The sequence below is a fragment of the Mauremys mutica genome, chromosome 3 (assembly GCF_020497125.1).
Source record: "Mauremys mutica isolate MM-2020 ecotype Southern chromosome 3, ASM2049712v1, whole genome shotgun sequence".
Taxonomy (NCBI): domain Eukaryota; kingdom Metazoa; phylum Chordata; order Testudines; family Geoemydidae; genus Mauremys; species Mauremys mutica.
The window spans coordinates 51,634,342-51,656,462 of record NC_059074.1 but is presented as its reverse complement, the minus strand read 5'-3'; the positions used below and the strand labels follow the sequence as shown (position 1 = coordinate 51,656,462).

Genomic DNA, 22,121 nt, shown 5'->3' with positions numbered 1-22,121 from the left:
TTTGTATCTTATTTGCTCAAATGAGATATTCACAGCCAATCAAAAATAAATGTGTGAAATACCTCTGACTTCAGTCATTTCAAATAGAACTTAATGTTTAGTTGACTAGAAGACCTCTACTTCTAAGAAACAAGGATTTTTTTTCTGCATTTAATATACAAAAGGATCAGATTAGAGGTGTGAGATTGGTATTGAACAAAAAACACTCCTTATGAAGTCAATTGCAGCATTTACATTGACTTTAGTGATGGCAGGACTAGGGCCTCTGTGTGTGTGTGTGTGTGTGTATGTGTGGCCTACACACACACACACGGAATAAAAAGACAATGGTGACCAAGCTCGTGCATCTAAGCAAAATGTGTTTAAAATGATTTTCAGCTATTTTTAAATATTCTCATTCCATTTTTTCTGTTGGAACCTGACTTTGATTCCTTTTTATGAAATTCCCAGCCTATTTCCATTTCTATGAAGATGGCTTTAAGTGGTTCCTGTTCTAATTCTGCAGCACAGAAACATCAAAATAGGAGTTGGCAAAAGGGATGTGGTTAGATATCTTAGGCCCCAAATGTAACCTAAACTGTTCTAAATGGGTGGGAGAATTATGTTGTTGCTGAGGGGTTGTTTTTGTTTTTTGTTTTGGTTAAGCACAGATAATGTGCTTAGCCCCATAAAAGATAGAGACTAGTCTGTCCCGAAGAGCTTACAGTCTAAACCAGAGGTTCTCAAAATGTGGTCTGCAAACCACCAGTGGTCTGCGAGCTCCATTCAAGTGGTCCACGGATAGTTCCCTCTAAGGTGCATGCCTGGGTGGCTGCATATGAGAGAATGAAGGGCCACCCACCTAATTAGTGGAGCGGCGCAGGCATGGCTCCACTAATTAGATGCCTGGACCCTGGAGAAGATGCATATGTAAGGTGAGGTGGTGGCCTTGGGGGGAAGAGGAGATAGGTGGGAGGGGGCAGTGGGGTGAGAAGAGGGGGTGGGGGGAATTTGGGGTGTGCAGGGCTGTGGCAGCCAGAGAAAGAGGCAACTTTCCCCAGCTCCAGGGCTGTGGCTGCCGGGGAGAGATGGCCCTTCTTCCCAGCCTCAGCTCTGTGGCTGACTTGTGTCAGGGAAGAGACCACCCTCCTTTGCAGCCCCAGCTTGGGAGCTGCTGTGGTGAGGAAGAGAGGGAAAGACCCCTACTCCTTTCCAGCCCCAGCTCGGGGGCTGCCACAGCAGGGGAGAGAGGGCACATCCATTGCATTAGAAAGGTAAGACTACTGATATTAAAATATGAGTTCTGAGCTTTTATTTGTAGAACAGAAAAAGTTAATTATTTTTTTTTATATACAGTGCTTTTCTCCAAACCACTTTACAATAGTTAGCTAATGGTACAAACAACATTTGAAAAGATCATTAAGTGGTCTGCTGAGACCCTCATCAATTTTCAAGTGGTCTGCGGAAAAAAAAGTTTGAGAACCACTGGTCTAAATGACACACTGAGAAGGCAGTATGAACCAGAAGAATAAATAACTTAGAAGAGGATTTGATTTGGTTTGGTTTGGCTCTGTGGTTGGTATCATAGAAGTGACTCCACAGGATTTTAGACCACTGTATTCCAATACTTTTTTAAACTAGCCACTATTAATGAGGATCCAAACAAACATGATTTACATTCTTTTAAACTTGTGCTTCTTGTGCATAAGTTAACTAACAAATCTTATTCTGAGAGTTCCGAAATTCAGTGCTGCTGGGGTACAAGCAAAATAAATTGTTCTAACTTAAACTGCATTAGAAGCATGATTAGAATAATGAGAGGAAGAGAGACTGTGGGAAAGGAAAAGAGAAGGGAAAGAACTTAGGAGGGAACAATCAGAGGGAGGAAGAGTAAGATAAATGGATGAGGAAAAGAGAGGAGGAGGGCAGAAGGAAACAGATGTAGGGAATAAAAAAACAGATATTGCAGGGGAAAGAGGGAGATTAAGAATGGTTCACTGGTAAGGGTGCTAGTTTTGGACTTTGGAAACTTTTATACATTTCACTAATTCACCACTCTGAGGGTTAGTCACCAGAGCACTCTTGAAAATCACACTGTGCACCTATCTGCATCTTTAGGCACCTAAATATCTTCAAAAATCTGGCCCTTCTCTCTGAGTCTTAGTCCCCCATCTGTAAAATGGAGCTAATAATACTTCTGTATCTCACAGGGTATTGCTGAACACATTAAAGGTTGTGGGGCATGTTATGTCCTTGGGGCAGCCGGTGTAGGAAGCAATCACTTGAGGCCAGAGAGCAGACAGCTAACCAAAACCTCCATTTTATTTACAGAGACAGAGAGCTCACCCAGCCGGTTGAAACCGGCTGAGCTAACCCATAATAATCTAACTCAGTTGCCATAGCAACAAAAACCATGACAACCAAATACACAACATATTCCTCCCCCCCTAATAAGAACATCCCCTAAATAAAACACACACTAGACTAGAGAAGGAGGGTAGACTGCCTCCATTCCCGGCTAAACCCTGGGGATTATTTTGCCCCATAACCGTGGGTTCGCCCTAGCTAAAGATCCAGCCGATGAGGAGGCCTTCTGTCTCTAGGTGGATTACGGCGAACTTCTGGTGTTATTGCACCCGAAAGCACTAGGGGCTCAGGGTCCGCAGCACGAACAGGTGAGGAGGTGGTATCAGCTCGTGCTGGGCAAAGGGGTATCTCAGCCGCCGGCAGTAATGGAGGAGAACAGTCAGAAACAGGTGACTCGTGATTCGGTCCCTCCCCAGAAGAGGTGAAGTCAGACCCCTCAACTGCAGATGGGTCCTGAGGACTGGCATGACCTGGCAACAGCTGATCTACATGTCGCCGCCAGGTAAGATTCTCTGCAGTCCGGACTGTGTAGGAAACAGGTCCTGTTTGAGTGATGACTGTGGCCGGAACCCATTTAGCTCTGGAAGTATAATTCCGAGCCAAAACTGGCTGTCCCGGGCTAAAGGTTCGGTCTTTTGCTCTGGGTGCCCGTCTGATGACTTGATATTGCTGCTGATGTTGCACAATTTGTCGGGGTTCAGAAGGTTTCAGCAGATCAAAGCAAGTGCGCAGCTGTCGTCCCATCATTAGAAAGGCCGGAGATGCGTGGGTCGTACCATGAGGTGTGTTTCTATAGGAAAGTAAGAAGGTATCCAGACGCTTTTGAATGGAGTGTTGTCCCCTTGCTGATTTCAAAGCGTTTTTCATTGTCTGCACAAATCTTTCAGCTAATCCGTTGGTGGACGGATGATATGGTGCTGACGTGATGTGGTGTATCCCATTTGCCTTCATAAAATTTTGAAACTCCTGAGAAACGAACTGCGGTCCGTTGTTGCTCACAAGTTGTTCTGGCAGACCAAAACGACTAAAGAGTCCTCGTAGTTTTTGGATAGTACTCTCTGCAGAAGTGGACTGCATTATTGAGACTTCTGGCCATTTAGAATGGGCATCTATTGCCACCAAGAACATGCTTCCTTCAAGGGGGCCAGCAAAGTCAACGTGAATACGTTGCCACGGGTTTTCAGGCCAGTCCCATGGGTGTAGGGGTGCCCACTGGGGTGCATTCCTCACACCCTGACATGACATACAAGCTTTTGCCTTCTCTTCAATAGCGCTGTCCAGTCCAGGCCACCAAAAATAGCTTCGTGCAATTTCCTTCATGCGCACTATTCCACAGTGACCGGAATGTAGCTGTTCTAACATCTGTGATCTCAGTGGTGGTGGAACAATGACACGTCTCCCCCATAACAAACAACCAGATTGGACCGATAACTCCGTCCGCTTGGACATGTAGGGAACAAGGTCGGATGAGACCGGAGAGTTTTGTCGAGATTTTCCATGCATCACCAGGTCTATAACGTGAGACAATACTGGGTCAACTCGAGTTGCCTTCTTTATCTGAGTAGCAGTGATGGGTGTATTCTCTACCTGTTCAAAGTAGAAGATTTCCTTTTGGGCACTATCTTGGTGTTTGACCGGCAAAGGCAACCTTGAGAGGCCATCTGCATTGCCGTGCAGAGTGGATTTCCGATATTTGATTTCATATGTGTGTGCTGAAAGTAACAATGCCCAACGTTGCATACGACTAGCAGCTAATGGGGGAATGCCTGTGTAGGGTCCAAAAATTGATGTCAGAGGTCGATGGTCTGTGAGAAGAGTAAATTTTCGCCCAAACAGGTACTGATGAAACTTCCGAATTCCAAAAACAATTCCTAATGCCTCACGTTCGATTTGGGCGTAGTTAGTTTCTGCTTTGCTTAGAGTGCGTGAAGCAAAAGCAATAGGTCTCTCTTCTCCTGAAGGCATAATATGTGACACGACTGCTCCCACTCCATAAGGGGAAGCATCGCAGGCCAATTGCAGGGGTAAGGATGGATCAAAGTGCGTTAGAACTTCAGAATTTAGCAATGCATCATTAGCTTTGTTAAACGCAACATCACAGGCTTCAGTCCACTTCCAGGCCTTGTTCTGCCCAAGGAGCTCATGAAGTGGTTTTAGCAGTGTGGCTAACTGTGAGATGAACTTCCCATAATAGTTCAGGAGTCCTAGAAACGAGCGCAGCTGGCTTACATTTCGAGGTGGGGGAGCCTCCACAATAGCTTTAACTTTTGCAGGGGCCTTATGAAGACCTGCAGAATCAATGATGTGTCCCAAATATTCAACAGAGGGCTTGAAGAATTCACACTTGTCTTTGCGAACTCGTAGGCCATACTCTTCCAGTCTTTGTAGGGTAGCCTCTAAATTCTTTAAGTGATCCTCTTCATTTCTTCCAGTGACCAGGATATCATCCAGATAGCACTGAACTCCTGACAAGCCACACAAGATCTGGTCCATAGCCCTCTGGAACAGGGCGGGAGCAGATGTTATTCCGAAGGGTAGGCGACAGTATCGATAAAGCCCCTTATGAGTCACAATAGTCAACAGCTCTTGGGACTTTTCATCGACGTGCATCTGTAAATATGCTTGACTCAGATCAATCTTACTGAACTTTTGTCCCCCAGCCAGGCCTGCGAAGAGGTCATCGATGCGGGGAAGGGGGTATTGCTCTGCACACAACACTGGGTTGACAGTGACTTTAAAATCACCGCAAATCCGGAGAGAGCCATCTTTCTTCACGATTGGAACGATAGGAGTGGCCCATGAGCTATGGGTAACTGGTATTAGGACTCCATTGGTGACCAGGCGCTCCAGGTCTGCTTCAACTTTTGGCCTGATGGCATATGGCACAGTTCGGGCTTTCAGATATTTTGGTGGACTGTCAGGTTTAATGTTCAATGTCACAGTGATTCCCTTCATACTTCCCAAATCATCTCCAAAAACAGCAGCATGTTTCCTTAGTATAGGGGTTAGACTGGTTTCTTCTTTAGTCATCCGGTGCACTTCTGCCCAGTTCAGCTGAATCTTCCCAAGCCAAGACCTACCCATTAAGGCTGGGTAGTTACCTCTCACCACAAACAGTGGCAATTTAGCCGCCTGTCCATTGAGCTCCACCTTAACATCAATAGTGCCCAACATGGGCACAGCTTCACCTGTATACGTCTTCAGAACAGTTTTTGTTGCCTTAAGCGGAAGATGCTGTAGCTTTTCCTTATACACAGTCTCAGGAACCAGCGAGACAGCTGCACCGGTGTCTAGTTCCATGCGTATAGGTTTGCCCTCCAATAAGGGGGTTACCCAGTATTCATGTGAGCCCGCTGCCAAAGACAAAACATGCAGTGGCACTTCCTCTTGTGATGAGGTATCTCCTTGATCATCCTGGGTCTGCTCTAGAGTATGCAAGGTTCCTCTTTTTGTCGGCCAGACCACAGGCCTCTTTTTCTTTTGTTTACAGGCATACTCAATGTGTCCCTTTTTGCCACAGTGTCGACACACCAGGTCCTTACACCAGCATTCTGATGCCTGGTGTCCTGGCTTACCACAGCGGTAACATTCTTGACTCTGCACAGTTTTGTGGGTCGGTTCTTGTGACACTTTTTGCACCCTAGGGGGTGCACCGATGTATTGTGCCTCCCTTGTAGCCAGTTCCATGGAGACAGCAATATCAACAGCCTTCTGTAAGGTAAGCTGAGCCTCTGTCAGTAGGCGCTTCCGTATAGCTTCACTGTACAGGCCACACACTAACCTGTCACGCAGGGCATCATTTAACATTTCTTTAAATTCACAGTGTTCTGCTAGCTTTTTTAGAATGGCTACAAATTGTACAACTGTTTCATCTTCCTTTTGGTCTCTTTTGTGGAACCTATATCTTTCAGCAATTACCAGTGGTTTTGGGGAGAAATGAGACCCCAGGATTTCCACAATGTCACTGTAAGATTTAGTCTCAGGCTTAACTGGGTGTAGTAAGCTGCGTAGCAGAGAGTAGGTTTTAGCCCCTACAACAGTTAAGAATATTGGCACCTTCTTCGCTTCTGTAATGTCATTTGCAATACCAAAAAGCTCAAAACGCTCAGTATACACATGCCACTGCTCTGTATTCTCATCAAAAGGCTCCAGGGGCCTGGTCAGAGTAGCCATGATTTTAGTTTCACTTTCACAGTCAGTGCAAACAAGCAGCTTTTTTTGTTTGTTTGTTCTTTACCTTAACTTCTACTTCCTTCTGTTACTGGAGCAGCACCGGAGTCTCACCCTCGTCGCCAGTGTTATGTCCTTGGGGCAGCCGGTGTAGGAAGCAATCACTTGAGGCCAGAGAGCAGACAGCTAACCAAAACCTCCATTTTATTTACAGAGACAGAGAGCTCACCCAGCCGGTTGAAACCGGCTGAGCTAACCCATAATAATCTAACTCAGTTGCCATAGCAACAAAAACCATGACAACCAAATACACAACAGGGCACTCACATACTATAGTAATGAGAACCATCTACGTATGATAGAGAATAGATACACTCTTTTTCAGTGTGATCCAATTTCTGATATTGGTTACATGGGTCTGAGCCACTCGTAGCTGCAGAAATAAAACAAACATACAAAAAAATGCCAGGCAAGGCATTTGAATTTGAATTTCCACTGGGCTTGCAGGCTTGACAATGACTTATACCACAATGATTTTCTTGTGTCTCTTTCTCTGACCATGTCTGTTGGAGACTCTTCCTCTAGGCTACTATTGTCAACTCATACCCACCCCTTTCTGCCTAGCCCCTCATGTGTAAGGTTTTAGTGTTTTCTGTGATCCTGGATTTAAGCCTGGGAAAAGTAAACCTCGCTAACCAGGTTGGAGCCAGGCAGGGGCATTCCCTAATCCATAGGTCGAGCCATTGTTCCCTTAAAGACCCTGTGTGTTCTTTGGACCATACCTTATCTTTGCCACTGTTTCATTTTCTGATTGTTTCCCATTTACATCCTCCTTTGATTGACTCTGTGCAGTCAGACAGGATAACATGAAATGGATAGAGCTGCATATGGTATTTATAAAAATAATTCACAAAATGCCCTTATTCTCTGCAATGATTTTAATCTAAAAAGTGACTGGACTGAATTCATCAGTCCTTCTTCAGGCAGAAATACTTAGGCAGAATTTATGTTGGCTGCACTGGAAATTCTGCTCATGTAAGGAATACAGGATCAGAATCATGGTAGGAAAACATCATGGTTTTTTTCTGTGTATGCTTCCATATCAGATGTACTCAGTTTTCAATTAAAATGTTTACTTTCTAACTGCCAACCCTGCAACATCATCCTAAGAGCTGAAATTAAGTTGGATTATTTTTTGGATCATACATCACCACCTGTAATAAAGATATTGGGCCAGATCTTCTGCTGTTGTAAAACAGCATAACTCCATTATACTCTTTAGATCTCTGCTTATGTACCCCAGCTGAGGATCTGCCCCTCTACAACTGGAGTTTAGTTAGGAATTCTGATGACGATGCATGAGCCAGGATAGAAGGTAGCTCATTCCCCTGTATTTACTGTTTCACTAACCACCCAAGGTCTGAATTCAGAGTTCTCTATTTCCCTTGCAATAGTTGCTGACAACTGCTGATTTAGGGTGGTAAGATTCTCATCAACTCTTGAAACAGAAACACAGGATCCTAGCAGGATCCACAGAATTTAACAGATTAAAAGCTTTTTAGTTTGAGATAATTGCTCATTCTAAAAAACTGAAATCTATTGAACATTAGATGGGGATCAATATGGTTTCATTCCTAGAGAAGGAAAACCATGTAAAATACAGATCTGGTGGAGAGTATGTAAATCAGTAGTGTGAGCATCCCTGAGGTTAAACTTTAGGATGAAACCCTGTATTAAAAAATATATATTCAGTAAACCTTTTTACTGGTTAAAGTAACTATAGGATTAAAGACTGACAGACATGGCGAGCTGACCACCTATTGGGAACATGTTTTCCCTTCCCTCCTGAGCACACCCCAGTGGCCAAATTTATTCTCAGTGACTTCAGTGGAGTTACATCAGTGATGAATTTAGCCCCCAGCTACCTAGAGACCTATTGCTTCTATAGCCTGATTGTGCTCACGAGCCAATCCCAAAAAGTCATGCATGACAGAACTGCTGCCAGAAACCACCTGTTTAGAACGTGGAAGGGAGAGCTAGTCTGGAGGCCAGACTAATCGTCCTCAACCCCAGGACTGTAGGAGATCTTTACAGAGGACCTCTATTTTCATGTGAAAATTTGAGTATATTTACAAAACTGAAATAGTTCAGTGTTATCTACAGTTTTGCCAGTTATGTAACTTATGTTAGCTAACAGCATAAAAAGAGATTTTTTTCATTACTTTGTATTGTTTGAATGTCAGAGAACCACGCTGAAGCATTCATCTCTGGAAAGCCATAAGGATCAAGCAGGGAAATAACTATCAGCTAAGCTTTACTAAGCCATTAAACATTAAACTGCAAACTCAGATCTCTACTCCTTGCCTTATAATGGGACTAGTGAAAGATTAAATTTATTTTTTAAGTTTCTAATACTTTGCTCCAGTGGGAATTAAGAGTACCAGGATAAGTGACTAGATGTGCATCTGACGAAGTGGGTATTCACCCACAAAAGCTCATGCTCCAATACTTCTGTTAGTCTATAAGGTGCCACAGGACTCTTTGTTGCTTTTTTACAGATCCAGACTAACCCGGTACGCCTCTGATACTTTACTAGACACTGGCAGCATTATTTATTTATATTATGGTAGGACCTAAGAACTACAATCAAGGATCAATGGCCCATTGTAATTTGTCTATACAGCTCTCAACACAAAGAATACAATTCCTGCCCCAAAGAGCTGACAATCTAGGTGTCACAAAATAGACAGTGTGCACAAAGGTGAGAAAAATTAGGTAATAAATTAACAGGGTTGAGTAGAAAAATAGAAGTATCAGACCATCTTATTCTCCCACGTAATATAGAATAATAGAAATTTAGGACTGGAAAGGACCTGAGAAAGTCATCTAGTCCAGCCCCAAATTCTGAGGCAGGAAGAAGTATACCTAAAGCATCTCTCACAGATATTTCTCTAACCTGTTCATGAAAACCTCCAGTGATGGGTATGCCACAACCTACCTATGTAACCTGTTCCAGTGCTTTTAACTATCCTTATAATTACTAAGAGTTTCCTAATATCTAACCTAAATCTCTCTTTCTACAAATTAACCCCATTACTTCTTGTCCTATCCTTGGAGGACATGGAGAACAATTGATCACCATCCTCTTTATAACATCCTTTTACGTATTTGGAAAATGTTATTATGTGTCCTTCAGTCTTCTCTTTTCTAGGCTAAGTTTGCTCAATTCTTTCAACCTTTCCTCATAGGTCATGTTTTCTAAAATTCTTATCATTTTTGTTTCTCACTTCTGGACTCTACAATTTGTCTACATCTTTGTTAAAGTGTAGTGCCCAAAACTGGACATGGTATGTCAGCTGAGGCCTCTCCAGTGCCGAATGAAACAATTACCTCCCATGTCTTACTGTAATGGGGTCCCATTCACTGCTAGTTTAACACTGACAGATCCCGGTTATCGGCAGGTGGATCGAACCTGGGTCCTCTGGAGCTTAGCGCACGTGTCTCTATAACATGAGCTAAAAGTCAACAAGCTATTAGCTAAAGCTGTAGGCAGACTCAATCTCTTTCTCTCACTCTATTCCCCATGAGTAAGAAAGAAACAAAATAATTGTATGTGGTCCTATGGGTCCTTTCCTTTGTAGTGTTATTCCACAGTGTTTTATATGCTGCAAAAACTCTGCATGCAAAATCATTTAATATTTTATAATGTATCAAACTGCTTTTGGGTATTTTAACAGATTGTGGGACAGATTCTGTATTTGTTGTGCCAATGTAAATTCAGAGTAACCTCAACAACTTTATTCCGCCTTCAGATTTACACCAAGTAAATTTGGTTCTCAGTACAAAGCTAAATACTGCATCACACTACAGTAAATTTCTTGATGCATTTGTCACTTTCAAATTACACTTGGATAAATATATATATCCTAATGCAAAATAATGGTGTTATGCAAATTCAACACTTTTTTGAGCAAAGGACATGGTTATAAACAGGATAAAACACATCCAGTATTGGATATTTATAAGCAAATCTTGTGCTACGACAGCTCAAATCACTGATGCAACCCAAAAGCCTGGCTTCTTTTCCCTCACATGATGGTTATTCCAGTGGAGACCCCATTCTTTGTAGTGAAAGGTATTGAGGTAAAAGAGTAGTTCAGGTTTATTGTTAAATAAACATTCTACTGTTCTTAGTAGCATCACATGATTTTGCATTTTTGGAGAATCACCAGCACTCATTTTGTGCACTGTAAATGTGTATTGAAATTACTCACTTTTAGAAAAAAGTAAATTAAATTTAGGCTTGGAAACAGTGTATGTAAACAACCATTCTCAGGATGAAACCTCCTTGAATTTTAAATAGAGAGGTTCATAAAGGGCTTGGAAAGGTTAGCAAATCAAGCCTTTACATTGCCTCCCATTCACTTGATCCAAAGGCTGCAAACTGGGTTTGGCAGTAATTAAAAAGAGACATCAATGCTGGGAAAATATCTCATAAAATTATTATATTAGTAATTTAGGTGAGTGTGTCAGCAGCAAGAGTAGTAGTGATTGATTAACAAATTTATTTTAGACTGCATAAGATCTCACAAAAATGTAAACATACATGAGCTTAGTTTTCATAGTGCTGAAAAATGTTGCAAGTTAATTACTCCTACAACCAAGCATGTTTCCAATGTCTCAAGCTATTCTCACAGTAATTATTCTTACCGTTGTTGCTCTCCATGTACTGGAGCAGCAGATGGGTCCATTAATATTAATCAATTAATTAAGACTGAAAAATCAAACTCAATTAACAATAAATTTCAAGAGAGAGAAGCTTATCTTCAGATTTCAGGCCCCAAGAACTCCATAATTATCAAAATCCTCAAGAAACCCAATTTTTCAAAGATGATCTGAAATTTTAAGCAATATGACCTGTATGCACAAAAAGAGTTAGGAGTACTTGTGGCATCTTGGAGACTAGCCAATTTATTTGAGCATCAGCTTTCATGGGCTACAGCCCACTTCATCAGATGCATAGAATGGAACATATAGTAAGAAATATATATACATACAGAGAACATTAAAAGGTGGAAGTTGCCATACCAACTGTAAGAGGCTAATTAATTAAGATGATTAATCAAGATGGCTCATTTTAGACAGCTGACAAGAAGGTGTGAGGATACTTAACATGGGGAAATAGATTCAATATGTATAATGACCCAGCCACTCCCAGTCTCTATTCAAACCCAAGTTAATAGTATCTAGTTTGCATATTAATTCAAGCTCAGAAGTTTCTTGTTGGAATCCGTTTTTGAAGATTTTCTGTTGCAAAATTGCCACCTTTAAGTCTGTTACTGAGTGACCAGAGAGGTTGAAGTGTTCTCCTACTGGTTTTTGAATGTTATGATTCCTGATGTCAGATTTGTGTCCATTTATTCTTTTGCGTGGAGACTGTCCGGTTTGGCCAATGTACATGGAAAAAGGGCATTGCTGACACATGATGGCATATATCAGATTGGTAGATGTGCATGTGAATGAGCCCCTGATGGCGTGGCTAATGTGATTAGGTCCTATGATGATGTCATTTGAATAAATATGTGGACAGAGTCGGCATCGGGCTTTGTTGCAAGGATAGGTTCCTGGGTTAGTGTTTTTGTTGTGTGGTGTTTGGTTGCAGGTGAGTATTTGCTTCAGGTTAGAGGGCTGTCTGTAAGCAAGGACTGGTCTGTCTCCCAAGATCTGTGAAAGTGAGGGATCATCTTTCAGGATAGGTTGTAGATCTTTGATGATGCGTTGGAGAGGTTTTAGTTGGGGGCTGAAGGTGATGGCTAGTGGCGTTCTGTTATTTTCTTTTTTGGGCCTGTCCTGTGGTAGGTGACTTCTGGGTACTCTTCTGGCTCTGTCAATCTGTTTTTTCACTTCAGCAGGTAGGTACTGTAGTTTTAAGAACACTTTGGAATCTTGGTTTTCATGCTCTACTCATGGCGTGGTACTATGTACCACTTTCACACTAATCCAATATTAAATCTGTGGCTCCAAGAAGATGTAAAAAATATTGTTTGTTCCTAAATGACCTTGCTCTTCATCTCTCTCACATTCAGCTGCTATTACTTGGTTTTGATTTTAAATTCTATTATTTATACATGAGAATTCATTTTTGTGTGAAAACTTCCATGGGAAGGTGAATTTGAAACTAAATTTGAAAGGAAGGGCTCAGAAAATGGTAAACACACATTCTACTCTCTGTTAAGGGGTTTCACAGTTGGAGTGGTCTAAAATCTGTGTGCTTAATTTTAAAAAGGACTGGATAATTTAATGAGTAATAATAGTTGTAGGTATGTAAATTAAGAGTAATCACATCTTATGTTCTAGGGTTTTCATCACACATTAGCATTGCAAAACTGACTAGAGACATTATGGACTTTTTTGTCTTATTCTGAAGCATCAGTTATTTACATTGTCAGACACTGGTTAACAAAGTTTATAGAACAAAGGTCTGATTGGGTTTGACAAATCCTTTATCCATGTAACCATCATTTGAGAAACAGAATGATAAAGTGTTAAAGAAAATTAAAATGGGAACAAGTACCTTTTAGTTGCAAACTGAAACATCTGGTTATACCAAATCAGTCTTGAAATATAAGCTTCATGGGGAAAAATTGATGTTAAAATTTCACCTCGTTGTCCTCTCATCTGAAGACTGGGCTAGTGGAAATGGAAGTTTTTGTATAAGGAAGGTGTAGAAGGATAGTTTTCAGATGGGATATTAGCCAGAGAGGTCTCCTATTCCCAGAAAGATCAATCAGAGTAAATGAGTTCTCTATGTATTATTACCTAAGGGCAGTGCAAATTGGAGATGAATTTCTTCCCCCTACTTGTTTGACCTTGTCACATAAATATGATGTAATGAATATGTGAAGAATATGATCTTGATCTTTTTGATTAGTCCAAATATTTTAACTCTTTCACATGACATAGATTGTTGTATGAAAGATTTTTTTGTGTAATAGTGAGGCATTGTCTTCTTTCTAAGAGCCTCACCGGTCACTCACTGAAGTAGAAACTTCATCTGTATAAAGTATCTCCCAATGGATTCAACATATTTTCATACTCCAAAATAATCTCCCACATGCATCAATATGTACGGGTGGCAGCAATAAAACCAGAAAATCAATTTAAATGGCATTTTGTCTTCACCTAAGTCCCACTGAGATGTGCACATTGGAAAGAAGGAGAGCTTACTTACCTTGTCCAGTAACTGGAGTTCTTCAGAATGTGAGTCTCTATGGGTGCTCCACTTCAGATGAGCATACACACGCATGTATCTTAGATCAGAGATTTTTCAGTAACAGTGCCTGTTTGGCCTATGCATGAACTCCATACATCCTCACACCCTGTCCTCAGGGCTGTGGGGGTGAACCACCCTTGGTTCCTTCTCTACTGCAAAGTCCTGCACAGTTATCTTCCTAAGTGTTTAGAGAATGTGCAAGCTGAACACAAAATTCATTAAGTGTTTATACATCATCTCATTTACTGGCATTTAAACCAGAGTAGCTGCTATTGGCCAATGTAGTTGTGTGCGGCTATTGAAATACCTGCAGGTACTATTTTAATACGAATCAACTTAGAATGATTTGAATCCATTCCCAGAAATGCTATGTAATATCATTTTCTGAGAATTACAGCACAAGCAAATCAGCATTTCTCTGACACTATTAATTCCCAGAAGGGAGAATCTTCCCAAAAGGAATGACATCTAAGCACAAGGCAGCACCCGGGGAATCAAATACTAATGTCAGGTGTGTTTAGTAAGATACCCCTCTAATTTGTTTTCACACAGCTGAAAAGGTATAGTGTAAATTCCCACACTTCAGGGTTAAAGAAAACCCTTTGCTTTACTTTAGACATAAATCTTGTAAAGCGCTGTAGAAACTAATGGCTTTCTTTTCATATTAGTAAGACCTTTACTAGTATTTATAATGTACGAGTAGTATGTATTATATATTTTATATAAAATGTTAAACATCAGTTATTCTTTTTAAGATTGAATAATTATCTGCATAATCTTTTAGAGATATAATTTCTCCCAATGAAGTTTATAAAATTTCTTCAAAGAACTACCATATATTCTAGCGTTCTATCATAGATTATCACTGCAAAATTCACTGCTTTGTGACAGATAAAATAAATGAATGTATCTAATAGTAAGTTTTAAGTGATAATGTTTATTCCAATGCATCTTACCTAGTGCAAATTATATACTGATCTACTAGTGAGAGATTTACAGACTCCAAACATGCAAAACCATGGAGTGGAGGAAAAACTGATGAAATTTCAGAGCTGACTAAAATATTTAACAGTGGTGATCATCCTTTCTGAGCTCCTGTCTTCCAGAGCTTTTCACTGAAGAGAAGAGTGAAGTTTATCAGAGGTCAACTCACAGGACACATTTTTATTGGAGTTTAGAGAGGCCTCTGAAAAAACCTCTCTTCACCTTTGGCTCCTTGTCGAATAGAGGACTGCAGATCACATAGGTAACAGTCAAAGTGAATTAGTAAGGCCTGGATGTGAGAAATCAGCTTGACCCAAAAGGTTAGCCTTTCCCAAAAGTTGTTTTTTCCTGCTTTATTCCCATCTCAATAAGAGCTTTTGTTTTTAAGTTCACTTTCCAGAAAGAAAGAAAATTGGACTTGTATTTTTATCCATTAGGCCTCTCCAGAAATTCAGCTATTGCTGCTTGCTGCTGCTTGGATTTAGTACAAATGGGCACTGGAAGCAAAATAGCTGGCTTTAGGATGGATTCAGCAAAACAATTATGTCAATTGGACTACTGAGACTCTCCATCCTCAGTTCTAAGCAATCCCACTTTCTCTTTCCTTGTTTTCTTCTTTTAGAGGCTTTTAATGATCATTTTAACTTCCTTTGCAAGATCCAACTCTGCTTGGGTTCTCACTTTTTCTCTACACCTTCTGACCTCCAAGAGGTAGCTTTGCTTACTGCTCCATTCCATCTTCCATTCCTTGTAGGCTTCCTGCTTTCTCTTAATAACCTTTTTGGGATGTTTGCTGTGCAGGGTGGCTGATACCCTGGAGATTCCAGTGAACGTTGTCCAGGAGACATCACACAAGATCCTGGTCCTCTTTCACTCCTCTGTTTCTAAATGTCTTACAACACTCATCAAGGAAGGGCTCTTAGTGCCAGATAAGTTGCGTTGGCAAGTACCCTCCTTCTTGGGCACCAAATCCAAAAGATCAGATCACTGGTACCCAAGTGCCCCCTCAGGGCTTTGAGCAATTTTACGCGCAAACACACACACACTATGACTGTGTTATTGGATATCGCATTGGCTAATGAAAGATCCAAAGTCAGCAAAGAGCAACATCTCAGGACAAGAAGCCCAAGGTCTTCAAATGAGAATCACCAGTCCCCAGGACTTACTGGTACAGTTCAAATATTTAAATGGGGACCGCATCTCTACATTTGCGGACAGGCTTCCTTAAGATAGCAAAAAGGAGTTTAAGCTCTTGGTTTCCAAAGCTCAACTTTTGACATGTACATCTCTCCAAGCAGCCCTTGATGATGCAGACATATCATCTGGATCCCTGGCTACCTCAATTGCCATGAGGAGATCTTTTTGGCTCTAATAATCAGCAATGGAATTTTTCTGATAGTCATACATTTACCAGGGTTGCAGAATGTCCTGGCAGATCTCCTTAGTAGACAGTTTACAAGCAACCCCAACTGGTCAGTAATGGATACTATTATCCAAGACATATTCTTCAGATGGGGTCAGTCACCGTTTCAGGGTAACTGCACCTCTGACCTCCCCTGCCTCTGTGGTCTGCTCAAGAATGTCCTCTCAGATACCAAGGATCTGTGTTTGTCTGACCAGGGGTTTAGGTTTGCAACTCCACTACAATTCATTGTGTTTATCCTGGCAGGTCTGAGTGATGTCCAGCTCCTGTGCTTTGCTTTCCTTCCAAGGGTTATGATTGGTGTATATCAGTAGTTGCAAGTAATGACCCACATCTTTCAAAGCAGTACATTTAATTAAGGACAAAACCATACAGAGGAAACATAAAAAAGCTCAAATGTACACTAAACATATCATCCATGTGAAGGAGTTTAGGAGGTCAAAGTTTTTAAAACTCTTGAGAAGAGTTGAATCCCCACTTGGACAAAAGGTCATGTCCATTTGTTGAATCCAAAGGGAGGCCCTTGAGTCCATTTAAACTCAGCATTTATACTCCAAAAATCTTTGTCTCCCACCCTCCTGAAAACAGGTAAAACCAGTCATTGTCCTCTTTCCCCAGGGAGTGAAGCTTCCAAGGGCTGGGTATCTGCATAATGAGTTTTGGATTTTGCATTAATCAGCCCATAGTGATTCCAGATTCCACAGGAAACTGCTCAGTAAGCCAGGAACACACACATAACAGTTATTGTTACCCAGGTCTGTGACTATTCTATGGGCCTATATTGTTGGACTTTCAATTTTTCATGTTTTCAAGGTCTGGCTCAAACATACGGATAAATTTCATAATGTTAAAATGCAATACTCTCAAGATAGACCTGGGTTCATCATATCCGTCACAGGGTCATCCAACCATAGACCTCTTTCCCACCAAAGAAAACAGGAAATGTCAGAAGTCCTGCTTTAGAAGAGGGTAGAGTCAGGAATCTCTGTCCGATGCATCCCTGGCTCAAATGTATGCTTTCCCTCCAATGTCATTGATCTCAAGAGTTCTCAGAAAATTCAGACAAGATTCAGTAAGAATGATCAAGGCCAAGGCAGTTCTGATTCTCAGACCTGAAGAAACACTCCGTTCAACGCTAATACAATGGCATATCCAGCCAGATGTGATATATGAAAGACACAGATCCTCCATCTGGGTTCATATTTCCTGCACCTCATTTCATGGATGATGGCTAGTTAATATTAGTAGAGAGGACGTATTTAGCAGAAGTACAGAAAATTTTGATCCACAGTAAAAAGGATTGTAAGAGGATTGCTCTGTCAAATGGAAGAGATTCATTATCTGAGCCCAAGAAGACTGATCATCCCCATTTCAAACTCAGATACTGGATATACTGAATTACCTTCCATCATTAAAGAACTCCGGACTATGTATGAGCTCCCCAAGAGGTTCCCTGGAAACTGTCTGAGCTTTCCATTCTCCCATTCAGGGATATTGTATATTTTCACACTCTATGGTAGCTAGGTTCTTGAAAGGCCCTGCAAGGGTATATTTTCTCCTATTCAAAGAGTCACCCCTTCGTTGAGATCTCAGCATTGTGCTGATGGGTTTAATGGGTCCACCCTTGAGCCACTAGCTACATGTTGCCTATACAACTTTTCCATCAAGTCAGCCTTTATAGTAGCATAAAGATACATGGTTTTTCCCAAGTTCCTGCTGGAGGTAGTCTCTGACTTCCATCTCAACCAAGTAACATACCTACCTCTTTTTTTCTTCTCTAAGCAGAATTTCCACAAAGGGAAGGCTAAAATCACATTCTAGATGTTCTTTAGGGTGTGCTTCTTCTACCTGAATAGCACTAAGACATTTAGAGTATCTCCCAGATTAACTGTTGTTTTATAGGGATAGAGCTCTCTCCTGGCAACAAAGAGTGGCTACACTGCACACCTTACAATGGGGCAGCTGCAGCAGCACAACCATGCCATTATAAGGTGTGTAGTGTAAATATAGCCTCAGAATACTTGTCGTAGACCTGAAGAAGAGCTCTGTGTGGCTTGAATTCTTGTCACTCTCACCAACAGAAGCTGGTGCAGTAAAAGATATTATCCGTCCAACCTTGTCTCTCTCTGTCTAATATCCAGGGACCGACAAGACTACAACTACACAACATACAAGTTTGTCCTTAATGACAGTTTGTTTTAGGTTAGCACATATTTATGGTTTTACTTCCACCTAATTCCTTCCCTTCAAATCCTTCATATCCAGAATTTTTACATTAACCTGACAGATTTGCAGATACATTGTATTAATGTTGCTGGTGATGTGGAAAAAGAAAGAAAAACTCAAAGTAGTAGAAATATAATGTTAGATACAAACAGTATCAACAGCACAGATGTCCAGGTTTTAAACAAATCTTTCATTAAAATCAAGGAGATGTGAGGTGTGAACCATTATTATTTTTAAATACATATCTCCAAATAAATCACATACGGAACAATTATATTTACATATATCTGCAGAAAATATGCTTTGCACAATATCTGTATTGGGATTGTAATCTCCCTAAAGGGCAGTTATCCATCCACTGTCCCTCTTACAATTACAAAAACAATGCAATATAGTTTAGAGTTTCACTGTGGTAGAACCCAGGAATGTGAAAATGGTTCAGTGACTCAGATTTAAGCAGCCAGTCTCTTTGCTACCCACAGGGATTAATTATGAACTTCACACCTTACCAAAATGTTCAACGATTGATTTAAATAGTGAGAGTTCACATCAAGACTGCTGTAGGGTTTTTTTTATCATATCATTTCATGTGAACCTGACCTGCTTGCATTCATAGGTATCTATATCATTGTTACATGCAACAGAAAGGCTCACATCCTAGATAAAAAAGTAATGGAATAGATGATCATCTTATAATGAAAAATATGCTTAGTAGGACTAAATAACTATTCAGTTAGAAAAAAAATAGATAGAAAATAGACAATTTTCAGATAGTTAACTATAATCATTAGGAAAGCAAAGGAACATTATTAAGGTTGGCTAGGGGCTATTCCGGCTTTTCATCAATTTCTTGGATAATGGAGTGGAGAGTATGCTTATAACATCTGAGGATGACACTAAACTGGGAGAGGTTGCAAGCACTTTGAAAGGAAGAGTTAGAATTGAAAATGAGCATGACAAATTGGAAATTAAGTAAAGACAAGTACAAAGGACATCATATGGGAAGAAAAAAATCAAATGCACAACTGAAAAATGAGCAATAACTGGGTAGGTAGTAGTACTGCTAAAAGGATCTGGGGGTTATAGAGAATCCCAAATTGAATATGAGCCAAAAATGTGATGCAGTTGCAAAAAAAAGGCTAATATTCTGGGGTGAATTTTCCCCTCAGAGAGGAGACAACTATTTGATCTGTCAACATTCAGAAATAGATCTTTGCGAGGAAAGTGAAGAGAAGGTGCAATGTATTCACATGCATATGCAATCACAGCAAGCTTAGCCTAGCTGCTGAGATTTTAAAGACTGATGCAGCTTTCCTTTTGGTGGTCTTATAAATTTCTTCACTATTTTTAAGAATGGTGGGTTTGTCAAATTTTAATCATGTCAGCCTTGACAAGTATCCCCTGAATTGTCAAATCCACTGAGTAGACAAACATAAGAAATAACATTGAAATGAAATTTTAGAGTGTATGCTTAACATGAGATGAAAAATACAAAGCAATCAGGAATGTGTTTTATTTGTTTTACACATTTTGGAAGTCGGTATCCAGGCTTACCATGTGATGGTTATGGCAGCTCAAGACTCAAAGTTAAAGACTGCTTTCAGCTTCAGCAAATGCTCTCTGGGTCCTGCTGTGTTTCACTTAATGCAAGGACAAGTGGATTCCATCTGTAACAGAAAATGTTTTGTATATTAACTACTACAATGCAAAAGACAAAGCTGAGATGGAATGAGATTCAACATACTCTATTTTTACTTAAGGACTGTGGCTTGTTTCTTTTCAAACAAGCCTTTCAGAACTGGTGACTGTGATTTAGGGCAAGTATTGCTTTATAATATTTGGTACTGAAGTGAAGAGAGGTTTGTCCTTGAACATTCTTTGATCTGTTTTCTATTCATGCACTTGAAAGTAAAACACTGTGATTTAATATAAACAAGACAGCATCCCCGAAGCATGAACTAATCTTGCTAAGTACGACAGTAACCTTAAAATACGAGATCTATATCTGAAATGTTAATATGAAAGTAACCTTACCACGCCATTACTCTAGCAACGTATAACCTAGTACTAACATAATCTTAACCTTGCCCTCGAGACTATTTTCTCTATATATGTGTATTTATGTAGGTATTTAGGTATTATTAATTATTACATGTGCACAAATGTGTACAGATGACTATAGAAATACATGTACATAAATGCATACTTATTTTGGTTGTATGGGTATAGTGTTTGTATATATTATACATAAGTGATTGGGCAACCTTAATTTTGTCATTCCCTAGCTCAAGGGTGATGGACTTTGCAATCTTAATGTTAGTTCAACATTGTTTTTTTCTATGTAATTTTACTAACTTTGTCAGAGCCAATGTATTTTGAGCCCTTGCCACAACCCTTTTTGCATGTTTAGTATTCCTTTAACCACACGTGCAAGCAGCACAACTTTCCTTAAACAAGTGCTATACAAGCTTAGGCAAAAACAAATACACAAAAACCATAGAAAATGTTCCGTGTATACAATTTTCAAATGACCTCAACTCAGTCAAATCAAAATCACCAGAATGCTCTGGGGGAAATGATGAAAGCTATTATGCCAAATTTCATCTTCCAACTCTTTAGATGTTTGGCTATTGAGATGTAATTAGAAAAAAAAACACTGTTTTTAAGGTTCTGATTTATATATTTATGCATAAGATAACTTTTCACCACATAGAACACTAGATGAAGAAAAGGCATTTGGTTTGTACAGTTCATCAAAATTATGCAAAGAACAAAGATCATAGATAGCTTCAGTAAATGAGCACTTGGAAAATCAAACTCCATCTTTTTGCCTGAGGCTTAGTTGCTTATTGCTGCCTATTATTGGTCCAAAGGTGAAACAACACTCAGTGCTTCTAAAATGGGTTTAATCTCCTCTTTGCTAGGTTGTGTAACAAAAACAGCTATTGATAACTGCCACCTATAGCAGGAAGATCATCCTTTGAAAATATTCATAGTTAGAGAGATGGAGACGGAGCTTGCACTAAAGCCCCAATGGTCAAAGAACAGTAAATCCTGTAGGTGAGCTAAAGAAGCACTTTTTACACTTGTCAGCAATGGGATTTTCCCAGCATTTTGCGAGATTTAAATAAAAATAGGGCTACAGATAAAGTAAATCCTCCAGTAGCATAGTTAAGCAATTTTCTTCTCATAAAAACATCTTTCCCCCGGCAGTAGGTTGTCAGAAGTGCTGCAGAGTTTAAATTTCAGAGAGGAAAAGAACAGCTTCTGACAATCTTTATGTCAGCTAACATATGAAATATGGTGACATTTACCGGAAAAGCTCCTGCTGTGTTATGGCCTATTCGGTCACCCTACTCTTATGTAGTGTACCTATTTAACGGGGCACAGAATGTTCTTTGTGTTTCCTCCAGCTTCCTACCCAAAAAATCTTTACCTCTGCAATTTAAAAATGCCTATTCTAAATGAAAATCTTGTGGGAATCAAAATAATAATGGCTAGCACTGTGCTACTTACTGTGATTCTGTCCAGGGCCACCCAGAGGCGGGGGCAAGTGGGGCAATTTGACCCGGGCTGCGGCCCGGTGGCAGTCCGGGTCTTCAGCAGCATTTCGGCGGTGGGGGGTCCCTTCAGTCGCTCCGGGTCTTTGGCGGCGGGGGGGCCCTTCAGTGTTGCCAAAGACGCAGAGCAACTGAAGGG

General features: G+C 40.5%; 1 protein-coding gene across 1 annotated transcript in view; it reads left to right on the top strand.

Moving 5' to 3' along the window:
- LOC123366634 (protein eyes shut homolog) overlaps positions 1–22,121 on the top strand; it is a 335,154-nt gene that overhangs the window by 247,187 nt on the left and 65,846 nt on the right. The gene's annotated exons all lie outside the window — the stretch shown is intronic.